The 13172-nt window shown below is 28.9% G+C and overlaps 1 long non-coding RNA gene across 2 annotated transcripts in view; it reads right to left on the reverse strand.

The window, feature by feature from the left end:
• Positions 1-5679, reverse strand: part of LOC145968808 (uncharacterized) — a 33650-nt gene extending 27971 nt beyond the window's left edge. The window contains exons 1-2 of one of the 2 annotated variants that reach the window (XR_014437862.1): positions 4788-5679; positions 3109-3431 (exon numbers count right to left, since the gene is read on the reverse strand). This is a non-coding gene — a long non-coding RNA (uncharacterized LOC145968808). The remainder of the gene's footprint in view (positions 1-3108; positions 3432-4787) is intronic. The other variant, XR_014437864.1, reaches the window with a different exon arrangement.
• Positions 5680-13172: the final 7493 nt, after the last annotated feature.

The raw sequence follows: 13172 nt of genomic DNA on the forward strand, positions 1-13172 counted from the left end.
TAAATGAATTAAATGAAATAAATGAATTAAAGAAATTTCGAAATAAATATTGATAATAAATTATACGAGACTGACACAAGTCTCGAAAAATCACAAGCTATTTATCTTTATTAATTCATTTATTTTTCAAGCCGAGATTTATTTCAAAAAATTATAAAAATTACAAAAAATTATAAAAAATTGCAAAATTAGTGTAGAATTATACTTTGAGTGACAAAAAGAAATGGAGAAGGAATCTAGATGGGAGAGACAAGGCTGAACGTTATTCGCTAATCTTATTGGAAATTTTTTTAATATTCCAGATAATAAATGAATTAAAAAATTAAATGAATTAAAGCAATTTCGAAATAAATCCTGATAATAAATTATACGAGACTGACACAAGTCTCGAAAAACCACAAGCTATTTATCTTTATTAATTCCTTTATTTCTCAAGCCGAGATTTATTTCATGCGAGGCGACTGATAACAATTGCGGGACTCGCGATTCGGAATCGACACGATTAACGCGCCGTAAATACTTTAATCGGAATCCTTCAGCCTCGATTCTCGGCGGAGGATGTAAAAAAAAATGTATCAAGATCTCGCGGTCGCAAGTCTTTTGAACCTTTCTTACCCTCGCCGCTCGATTTCTCGCGAGAGGACGTTTACACGACAGATGCACAATTACGAGATCCGCTAATGATAATGAGCCGATCCTCTTCTCGCAGGCCCATAAATACATCGCGCGTCGAGATATCGGGGCGAGATATACGAGCCTGTCCCCGGATCGTTTTGCGAGGGCTGAAAAACGGGACGAGGGGAGGGGAGGCGACTGGGGGGGGGGAGAAGAGGATTTCCCGCTGCTTATTAAATATATGTATATGTAACCGACTTTCTCCGCCGTAAAACGCGTTTACGCCGATATATCGGAACATGCCGGTTACGTACCGGGGGGTCCGCTAATTAAGGCCTAAACGCACCCGAGATGAGGTTTATCGCGCTTATGTAAAAGCTCGCGAGTATCCCTCCGCGGCTTTCGATATTAACGGGAAAGAGGAAGACGTTAATCTCCCGTCACGAAGATCGGTGACACTGAATGATAGCGGAATCCTACTAGGTTGTTTGTGATTTTGTTTGTGCAATAACGTAATTTTTTTACGAGCTTATTTACGGTTAGATTTTATTTAAAATTTAACTTCACATATTTAAAATAAAATTGGAATATAAAAATGATTAATTTTTCGTGACAGAAAATTTAGAGATATTTTATTAATATTTGATAGTGTTGTTCCTTTCAATTATATAAACTTCTTGAGAAATTTGAAGGGAACGAGAGAATATCTATAGAAAAAAAATTCATTTATCGTAAATTGCAAATTTTTAACATTTTATATATTTATATTTCTTCGAGACTCATTAACAAAATTTTATTAAATTTATTATTATTTATAAAATTATTTATTATTTAATTATTAAAATTATTATTACTATTTAATTATTAAAAATATTATTATTATTTAATTAAAATTATTATCATTTTATTATTAAAATTATTTATTATTATTAATTATCATTATTTATAAAATTGATTTGAAATTGAAAGAGGAATTCAATTCGTTAAAATGAAGTTCACTTCAAGTTGAAAGAGGAATTAGATTTTGCTCCATTCGACCTCATCTTCTCTTTCATTATGAGACTTAAGTTTCCGAGAAACGTTTCATTTTCAATCGTTCCATCTTAAAATTGGTTCTCTTGAAAAAAGGAAATCTTTAATAAGAAAATAGCGCTAAGTGTGATTTACGCCACGTAATTATCGTCTCGCGCTATAATTCGCGGCAGAACGAGAGCCAAGCATGAGAGCAATGATTGGCAGATTATCGCCCCGAGTTTTCATTTAATTTCAATGTGAGGTTATCTATTATTGCCCCAGAGGTTTATCAAGTAATTATTAATATATTTTGTAATAAATATTGAGCCACGTGATGGAGGTTTATCTCGCCGATGAAGACGACGATAAGAGCTTGCAAGAAGAGATTATAACGAGTTCTCGATAGAAATCGCGCGATGATTAAATGAATCGCGCTCGAATCGAGAGGGGGGGGGGGGTGGGGCAAAAGGAAAGAGAGAAAAAGAGAAGTTTCGCGCGGCAAAAATCGGGAGATTTCGCGAACGCGGGATTTTGCCAAGTCGGGATAAATCCCTGTCGCGGCTAATTATCCGCGCGTTAATTAAACGTCGCGGTAATAACCGTTTACGTAGACCGTCGCGTCGTATATCATATCTCTCGTCGGCGCGAGAAACGATCCGGTAAACGAGCAGAATCGAAATATCGTCGTGTTCAGGTGCATGTGTTGTGCAATGGCTGTAGAATTAATGAGCGTCCTGTGAAATTAATGAATGCCTGCCTCTCCGGCAAATCTAGTTGTAACTTAATGTCGAATCGAAATACGCGAAATATGGCCATACTTATTAAAATATTATTTTATATTAATAATTATTTAATATTTAATATTTAATGTTTATATTATTTAATATTTGATTTATAATAAATGATTTATATAAATTTATATATTAGACATAGATTATATATAATATTTAAAACACAAATTTCTCTCTTAATTTATATTAATATATTAATAATCTTTATTTATGTAGTTATATTAATATTTTTAATATTTATAATAAATATAAATTTATAATAAATATAATTATATAAATATATTTATAATAAATTTATAATAAAAATATAATTATATAATTTTATAATTATTAATATTTATTCTAAAATTTATAAATAATTAATGGATTCTAAAAAGATGAATGACACATTCGTGTATAAAAAATTATATGTGTACTGTTTAGATATAAATTTATCCAATTATGATATATTTATTGCGTGCGATATAAAGTATAATTGTAGAGCGAATCTAATTCGGAAAGATAATTGGAAGGTGGGCGTTTTGAATTCCGCTCCTCGATGAAATGCCGTGCCGTATATCGATAATAGAGTCTGTGATCCTGCGGGGGAACAAAGCGATATATAGTATATCAGGCCGCCCCGTTACACGCATTCCCGTTATCAAGGACAATTACCGATAGATATATATCTGAAATGAAACGATCTTACCTCTTTTCGCGAACGGGTACGTCCCAGTGATGACCTTCCGCCGACGTGTAAGAGGCGTGCAATTTTCTCGCGCGCGCGCGCGCGCGTTGCTAATTCAACGGGAACATCGGATGCTGCCGTTGCCTCTTCGTTCCAGACCGGCAAGAAATCAGGATCAGATTTCCCGAGTCATCGACATTTTTCTCCCCGATTTAGCGCTAACGGAATTCGCGATCGCGAAGCCGCAGATGAGCGCGAAACGCCTCGGGAATTTCGCAGTCTGTGAAATTCCAGAGCGAGGATCCCAGGGTTTTTCCGGATGCGAAGATCTTAAGACAATGATTCTCGGAAAAGAAGACGAAATATATAATATTTTTTACGAAGAATTACATTTTATAAAAAAAAATTAAATACAATTATTAACATTAAAATTGAAAGAAAGATTCTTATGATATATTAATCAAAATCAACTCTCTCTTGATGTAAAAAAAGATAATAGAACCAGCACGCGATAATTAATGTGCAAATGAAATTAATAATAAAAATAACTAATATCAGTATAAAATATTACGCTCTGAAAAAATTAAGGAAAATTAATAAATTAATAAATTAATAAATTAATAAATTTTTTTCTGATAAAGATACGAAAAATTCGTATTAAACATGGAAAGATAAAAGAATTATCTCATCGCCATCTAACAAATAAATATATTAATCTATCATTTGTGATCAATGACTGATTGCAAATCGAGGGGGCAAAAATCTTTGCTCCTTCGGGATAACAATAATGCTAATCGCGAACGAATTCAATCGAAATAATATCTATTCGATGGAATGGAATATCGTATCATCTTTTTCTCTTTTTCTTTCTGTTTCTTTCTCGCCGTTAAATTCGATGTACCATATCCGGCCGTTTTGCGGCGCGCGTGCAAGAAACTGCGAGCGCCCGACCTTTTGACGCAACTCCGGCTCTAGCTCCCAGGCACAAAAATATTAATGCAGGCATTAGAAAGTTTCCCGTGCAAGCGCGCGAGATCCTCGCCGAGTATCTGCGCCGTATATTCGTAGCTGTCGTGCATTTGGCGCACATGCAAGTCGCATATATCAAGTCCTCGAGTTTCTTTTTTGCGAATTTTTAACGTGGCGTGATAGTAGGATCTTTTTAATAAATAGATGAGGCAGATAAATGCACGCCAAGTACGCCAAAATCTGTCTAAACATTTGTGTGCGACAAATAGAAATTTAAAAAGTAGAAAATTAAGAGAATATAATAATAGAATAGAAGATAAAGTAGTCTATGCAGTTAGCATTTTTTATTATAAAATAAAAATTTGCGATTCATTCGATGCGCAATAATTAAAACTCTGCGTTGATCTATAATAACTATAATAACTAAAAATCAAAACTCATCAAAAATCCTCATTAAATTATAACGAAATTATTGTTTGAAAAAAAATTATTAATATTATTATCCAAAATTATTAATATTTCAAAAAAATTATTCCTGAATTTTATTCAGTATTCGATACAATATAAACAAATATTTATGAATGAATTTTTTAAATTTTGGAAGACTATTCTTTTTAAGTATATAAATTTTTACAGAGAGAATTATAGATTTTTAATATAAAAAAATATTATTATATAAAAAATATTTAAAAGAACATTTTTAAAATTATTATATAATAAATATTACTCACCCCAAAATTACTCCGCCAATGGACTCGATGCCTCGAAGTCTCCTCCTCCTCTCAGCTTGTCAAAGGGTCGTCAGAGGGTACGTTGCACACACTCGCAAAAAGTTTATATAATTCATTAAAAGTTCTTACTGTCGGACTTAAACATGTGATATATCACGGACAGTAATTTATAATTTCTATTCTCTATCGCTTCTATTTAATGAATAAATCGTGCAAAACATTTTCTGGATGCATTTACAATTATTTAATCGTAGAATTGATTAATCGTAATTGCTAAATGTTCGTAAAGAATGATCGCGTTTCGAGAAAGAATACATGAAAGCTTCTGCTACTACCAGCTCGAGTCTCGTTAAACGAATGATAGAAAGACTCGCGTATATACGGCGTGTAAACAAACCAAGGCCGCACGCCAGCCGGTTTGTTGTCATCCCAAATATTATTTTATATTAATATTATTTTATATCAATATAAATATTCCTCGTATATACATATTTTTAATTAAATATTCATTTATTATTTAAATCCCTAATTTTGATCATTAATAAGCTACACATCATCGCTTTCCATTATCTAAATTATTCGATGATGATGTGTTATTATACTTCACTCTTTTAATTTAGTAATGATAATGATAACAGGCTTTATATATTATATTATAGACCGCTAACAGCGACGTTATCAGTGGAGCTACAGTAGCTATTTATAATTGAACGGAATATAATTATTGTACTAATGGATAGAATATCAATCAATGATTATCTATAGATAAAAATAGCTTATATTTAATAACCACTGACAAGTTGACACTCTGTATTAAAATGTATGTTTTAAAGATATAAGAATCTGTGTAAATTATATATCAATAAGAAATATTTTGCGCGATGCGAGATATAATGTATATTCGAGACACGATATAATATATATCGAGGAAAATCGCTAAAGAAATAATTGCAATTCGCGCAAATATATCTATAACAGAATAAATTAAAATTTTCATACTGTTTCTCTCTCTCGATTCTTATCTCAAATGAATAAGTCGCGCGATAGATATTTTTGTTTGGATAAACTTCTTAATAAATTTATTAACAAGTTGTTTTTTCTTTCAAAATATTAAAAATCTAATTTTAATATTTATATACAAACTAATCAATCCTCTGTAATAATTTTTTTTATAAAATCTCTGTCTTGTGATATTTACAGATAATCCATAATATTTATGAATTTCATATCATTTTAAATAAAATAAAATAAAGTCAAATTACCGATAAAAATTAAATAAACTAATTCTTTTATGCAAGACTTCAAAATTTTCCAAAAAATTGATTTTACAATCATTTCTCTTTCATTAAACTTATATTATACTTGATTAAAGTCACGAAAATAACTTCTCTACAACAAAGATTATAAAAAATACAACACAAATTTTGTTTTATCGGAAATTATTTAAAAATCGTTGATATAAAAATTAATGAGTCAATAATGACCAGATAATAAAATAATGTCTATTGTCGCAGGCGCTGGATTCTTTTAATACTTTTTAGATATATTTATGGACTATTGAGTTTCATAAACCTATGCACTCGATGATAGTCACTGACATTCGTGATCGTTGCCGATTACTGCCGAAGACACGTGGATTTTTAATTCACGATTTAATTCTCCGATAAAGCGTCAGACAAGTCGCTGTAGCTCGATTATTTATGCGCAAAGCGGTCGAGCGGAAGAAAGAAAAGGACTTGACGTCCAAATAAGAGTAAATTAGTTGAAATCGATGTCTCGTTCACATCATCGTTGTTAATTATCCAAAGTATTTCCCGACTCTTTCGTTTTACATGCGACTTCAACTTCGCCATCATAACATTAATAGCAATTCGTTACAATGTACTATAGCCTCTTTCTCTTCCTGCCTTTCAGTATAATTTAGGCACAACATATACACGGAATCCAATATGCAATATTTTATGATAGAGCTCCATTTTATTTAAAGTGTATAATTTAATGATATTAGTTTGTATATTTTTCTTATCTTGTCTTCCTTTATAGAAATCAGTTAATGAAACTATGATTTGTTTATTCTAGATAATGGTCTTGATAACAAATCAAAATTTTCAAAATTATTAAAATCGAGAGATGTGGGATCCTTATATTTTTTATATACTTACCTTTTACAAATATGATGTCTGTTATACAGACAAGATATTTTTTACACACTTGGTCTTTACTAGTATGAAGTTGTCTGTTCACACAGACAAAATATTTTTTATACATATCATTTATATTAATAAATAATTATCTGTAAATATAATTTTAATAAATTATTTATAAATTTATAATATAATTATTTATAAATATTATAAATATTATTTGCTTTTTATTAATATGATGTCTGTTATACAGACAATATAATTTTTACATACTTGCTTTTTAAAGTGTGGTGTCTGTTATACACAGTTATACGCAGACAAAATACTGTTTATACACATGCTTTTTAATATGATGTCTGTTAAACAGACAAGATATTTTTTACACTCTTGTTTTTTTACAAGTGTGATATTTTTTACAAACAGATCCTTTTATAGAATAAAATAATTGTTTTATTTTTCTTGCCTTTTTTAATAGAAATCTGTTAATGGAACTATGATTTGTTTATTCTAGATAATGGTCTTGATTACAAATCAAAATTATCAAAATTATTAAAATCGAGAGATGTGGGGTCCTTATATTTTTTTATATACTTACCTATTACACAAATATAGTGTCTGTTATACAGACAAGATATTTTTTACACACTTCATATTTACTAGTATGAAGTTGTCTGTTAACACAGACAAAATATTTTTTATATATATTATTTATATTAATAAATAATTATCTATAAATAATTTTAATAAATTATTTATAAATTTATAATGTAATTATTTATAAATTTTATAAATATTATTTGCTTTTTACTAATGTGATGTCTGTTATACAGACAAAATATTTTTTATATACTTGCTTTTTAAAGTGCGGTGTCTGTTATACAGACAATATATTTTTTACGCATTTATTTTTTTAGTGTGATATCTTTTACAAACAGATCCTTTTATAGAATAAAATAATTGGTTTGTATATTTTTCTTATCTTATCCTTTTTTATAGAAATCAGTTAATGGAACTATGATTTATTACAGATAATAGTCTTAATAACAAATCAAAATTTTCAAAATTATTAAAATCGAGAGATGTGTGGGGTCCTTATATTTTTTATATTACTTACCTTTTACAAATATGATGTCTGTTATACAGACAAGGTATTTTTTACACACTTGGTCTTTACTAGTGTGAAGTTGTCTGTTGATACAGACAAAATATTTTTTATACATATTATTTATATTAATAAATAATATTACCTATAAATAATTTTAATAAATTATTTATAAATTTATAATATAATTATTTATAAATATAAATATTATTTGCTTTTTACTAATGTGATGTCTGTTATACAGACAAAATATTTTTTATATACTTGCTTTTTAAAGTGTGATGTCTGTTATACAGACAATATATTTTTTACGCACTTATTTTTTTAGTGTGATATCTTTTACAAACAGATCCTTTTATAGAATAAAATAATTGGTTTGTATATTTTTCTTATCTTATCTTTTTTTATAGAAATCAGTTAATGGAACTATGATTTATTACAGATAATAGTCTTAATAACAAATCAAAATTTTCAAAATTATTAAAATCGAGAGATGTGGGGTCCTTATATTTTTTATATTACTTATCTTTTACAAATATGATGTCTGTTATACAGACAAGGTATTTTTTACACACTTGGTCTTTACTAGTATGAAGTTGTCTGTTGATAGACAAAATATTTTTTATACATATTATTTATATTAATAAATAATTACCTATAAATAATTTTAATAAATTATTTATAAATTTATAATATAATTATTTATAAATATAAATATTATTTGCTTTTTACTAATGTGATGTCTGTTATACAGACAAAATATTTTTTATATACTTGCTTTTTAAAGTGTGATGTCTGTTATACAGACAATATATTTTTTACGCACTTATTTTTTTAGTGTGATATCTTTTACAAACAGATCCTTTTATAGAATAAAATAATTGGTTTGTATATTTTTCTTATCTTATCTTTTTTTATAGAAATCAGTTAATGGAACTATGATTTATTACAGATAATAGTCTTAATAACAAATCAAAATTTTCAAAATTATTAAAATCGAGAGATGTGGGGTCCTTATATTTTTTATATTACTTACCTTTTACAAATATGATGTCTGTTATACAGACAAGGTATTTTTTACACACTTGGTCTTTACTAGTATGAAGTTGTCTGTTGATACAGACAAAATATTTTTTATACATATTATTTATATTAATAAATAATTACCTATAAATAATTTTAATAAATTATTTATAAATTTATAATATAATTATTTATAAATATAAATATTATTTGCTTTTTACTAATGTGATGTCTGTTATACAGACAAAATATTTTTTATATACTTGCTTTTTAAAGTGTGGTGTCTGTTATACAGACAATATATTTTTTACGCACTTATTTTTTTAGTGTGATATCTTTTACAAACAGATCCTTTTATAGAATAAAATAATTGGTTTGTATATTTTTCTTATCTTATCCTTTTTTATAGAAATCAGTTAATGGAACTATGATTTATTACAGATAATAGTCTTAATAACAAATCAAAATTTTCAAAATTATTAAAATCGAGAGATGTGGGGTCCTTATATTTTTTATATTACTTACCTTTTACAAATATGATGTCTGTTATACAGACAAGGTATTTTTTACACATTTGGTCTTTACTAGTATGAAGTTGTCTGTTGATACAGACAAAATATTTTTTATACATATTATTTATATTAATAAATAATATTACCTATAAATAATTTTAATAAATTATTTATAAATTTATAATATAATTATTTATAAATATAAATATTATTTGCTTTTTACTAATGTGATGTCTGTTATACAGACAAAATATTTTTTATATACTTGCTTTTTAAAGTGTGATGTCTGTTATACAGACAATATATTTTTTACGCATTCATTTTTTTAGTGTGATATCTTTTACAAACAGATCCTTTTATAGAATAAAATAATTGGTTTGTATATTTTTCTTATCTTATCCTTTTTTATAGAAATCAGTTAATGGAACTATGATTTATTACAGATAATAGTCTTAATAACAAATCAAAATTTTCAAAATTGTTAAAATCGAGAGATGTGGGGTCCTTATATTTTTTATATTACTTACCTTTTACAAATATGATGTCTGTTATACAGACAAGATATTTTTTACACACTTAGTCTTTACTAGTATGAAGTTGTCTGTTGACACAGACAAAATATTTTTTATACATATTATTTATATTAATAAATAATTATCTATAAATAATTTTAATAAATTATTTATAAATTTATAATATAATTATTTTTATAAATATAAATATTATTTGCTTTTTACTAATGTGATGTCAGACAAAATATTTTTTATATACTTGCTTTTTAAAGTGTGGTGTCTGTTATACAGACAAAATACTGTTTATATACTTGCTTTTTATTAATATGATGTCTGTTAAACAGACAAGATATTTTTTACACACTTGTTTTTTTACAAGTGTGATGTTTTTTCAACAGATCCTTTTACAGAATTAAATAATTAAGTTCAATATTTAAGATTTTCGAATCTGAAAGCTTTGATATACCTTGGCTGTTGTGTTTTTTCTATCATCTGTATTGCTAGTTCACTCTGATTTTTCAAGATATATCTCACTGTAATTTATATTCCTAGTCACATAAGTCCATGATTTAGAAGAGGATAGCTTGGATCATGCGGGGAAATTCGATAAATTTGCGATTCCCGTTGCCGATTGCTGTTTGTATTTTTCACGATTCTGAGCGCGAAGGCGAGGCATGAGATATAATGCAATTAGGGTACGGCGAAATTAATATCTTTCTTCTCCTCTCGTTCTTTTTCTTCGTGGAGATTGCACCTTCAAGGCACAAGGAACGATCATTTTTCAATCGTGCAACATAGAGCAATAAACAAGCTCGCAATCGGGTCGACTCTATCGTATCGTCTTTATTGTTATCGATCGTTAACGAAACTGTCGAAGGAATCGGGACGCGATAAGTTTGACATCTTATAAAGGGGGAATCGTATAAATTTTCCCGAATATATTTCATCGATTTTTTCCGATCCATGATATCGTAAGTTTATATCGGCCGATTAAGATTTAGACTCTTACGTGAGATTTATTTAAATAAATAAATTAAATAATAATTAAATAAATTTAAATAAATCAACCTCGTGGAATTTGTACGCCAAATTGTTCGGATTATCGAAATATACTTTTCAGAAGATGGAAATTTTCTTGTGCTCGTACAATATAAGTGAAATTAACTGATACAATGAATTAAAAATCCTGGATTTTTTCATTCCTCAACATTTTCCGATTGAAAATTTTAATTCCTAAAGTAACAAATCAAATATCAAGTTAAAATCTTCACAAAAAATCTTTCATAATTTATAAATTTTTTAAAAAAGCATTGAAACTCTAAATTATTTGATGAATAATGATATCGAAAAAGAGAGACAAAATAAAAAGAAAAATTCTTCAGCACAAAAGATAATTATAAATTATTATTTTATAAATGTTCGAAAAATATTATTTAAGAATCTTTACAATATTTAAGACTAAGAATATATTTTAAATCTTTGCAATTTTGCAAATATTAAATATTTGTAGCAACAAATCATCGAAATCATTATTATTTCTCAGTGATTTTTCAATTCTCGATTCAATTGAAAATTCCGAAAATTTCTCGATTAATCTCAAGCTCTCGGAGATCATGGAGCGATATCTGAACAAACGTATCGTACAATCAAATAATCTTGTATTCGATAATCGGGCATCTGGAAAGGTCGAGAGAATCGCGCTCTCTCGCGATACATATATATTCATAATCCCGCATCGCGAGGATGGTACGAGCGAGCAATTTTGTAGAGCGCAACCGGGAGAAGCAACTTTGTAGAGCGCGCCGCACGATCGCGTCATGGTGGCCAAGATCGGGGGAGCCCCCGCGGCTACATGGCCCGTATATTTATTATTAAAGCCCCGGCTACCGAGCCGTCATCTTTCAACGCCTCGAATGTTACTCGTCTTGGCGTTACTCGCAGATAGAGTACTCGCGTTCGCGGCGCGAACGGACGCTCGTTTATTCCCTCGTTTATACAGAGTGTCCCGCTACACATACCGCAATCGTGCTCGTCGCTCGTTACGTCCTCATCGGTTTAGATAAATCTATTTACTCCTTTTTCGCGAGAGAACTTATTTTTCTAATTATTTATTTTATTTAATTTTTTATTTTATCTTTTATTTAATTTTTTATTTTATCTTTTATTTAATTGTATATTTTATCTTTTATTTTACCTTTTATTTAATTTTATATTTTATCAATTCTTTATATTTATATTTAATTAATTTTATTAAAATTCTTTATATTCTATTTATTTTATTTAATTTTTTCTGAGAATTTTATCGTATTTTATCAAGAGAGAATTACGTGCTACAAGAGAAATTATAATCTCTCGGAAACTCGTATAAAAGCTAATTTATTTATTGATTTATTTACCATCATATATTCATAAGCGTGCAATTTTTAAAATTTGCAGACTGAAGCGATTCGAAAGGTAGGATATATTCAAATGATACTTTAGGAGCGCAGGAGAATTAATCGAAATGCGATTCATCGGTTACCTTACATCGCACTCGCGTAGTTTGATTCGCGAATGCTAGATTCTATCCTCTCCCGAGCATCTCGTATCGAGCGATCCTGCCGAGGGAAAATCGATTACAAATTCGCCGATATGTCGTCGATAATTGATGCTGTGTTTGCTCGACTATCTTTCGATGCTATCTCGGGCTCCATAACAGAGGGACGGCGGCGTAATCCGAAAGTAGGTCCGACTAATCTGCCTTAATCTATCGACAATGAGGCGCGGAGATTGACGCGTGGAGCGATAACGATGCTGATGCTGCACTTTTCCTAATCGTGCACGAGCGCTGTTTATTCTGCGGTTGTACACGACGATTTACTGTACGCGCAACGAGAAATGACAAGTTGGGCAGCCGTGACTGTTAATTAATCAAATCTGACCGGCACTTTGGACGGTCATTTTTCATGAGATTAGCACAGCGAATGCATTAGATATTGTCTCTCGATTTTATGTATTTTTCTCTTTCTAATCATTTATTAATTTGTTTATTTATTAATTTCTCTCGGTGTTTTTATTTTTATTTTAATAATTTCCTTCTTTAGTAATTCTTT

The sequence above is a fragment of the Camponotus vicinus genome, unplaced genomic scaffold, assembly GCF_025532165.1.
Source record: "Camponotus vicinus isolate PSW18456_S1 unplaced genomic scaffold, iyCamVici1.0 SCAF_3, whole genome shotgun sequence".
Lineage (NCBI taxonomy): Eukaryota > Metazoa > Arthropoda > Insecta > Hymenoptera > Formicidae > Camponotus > Camponotus vicinus.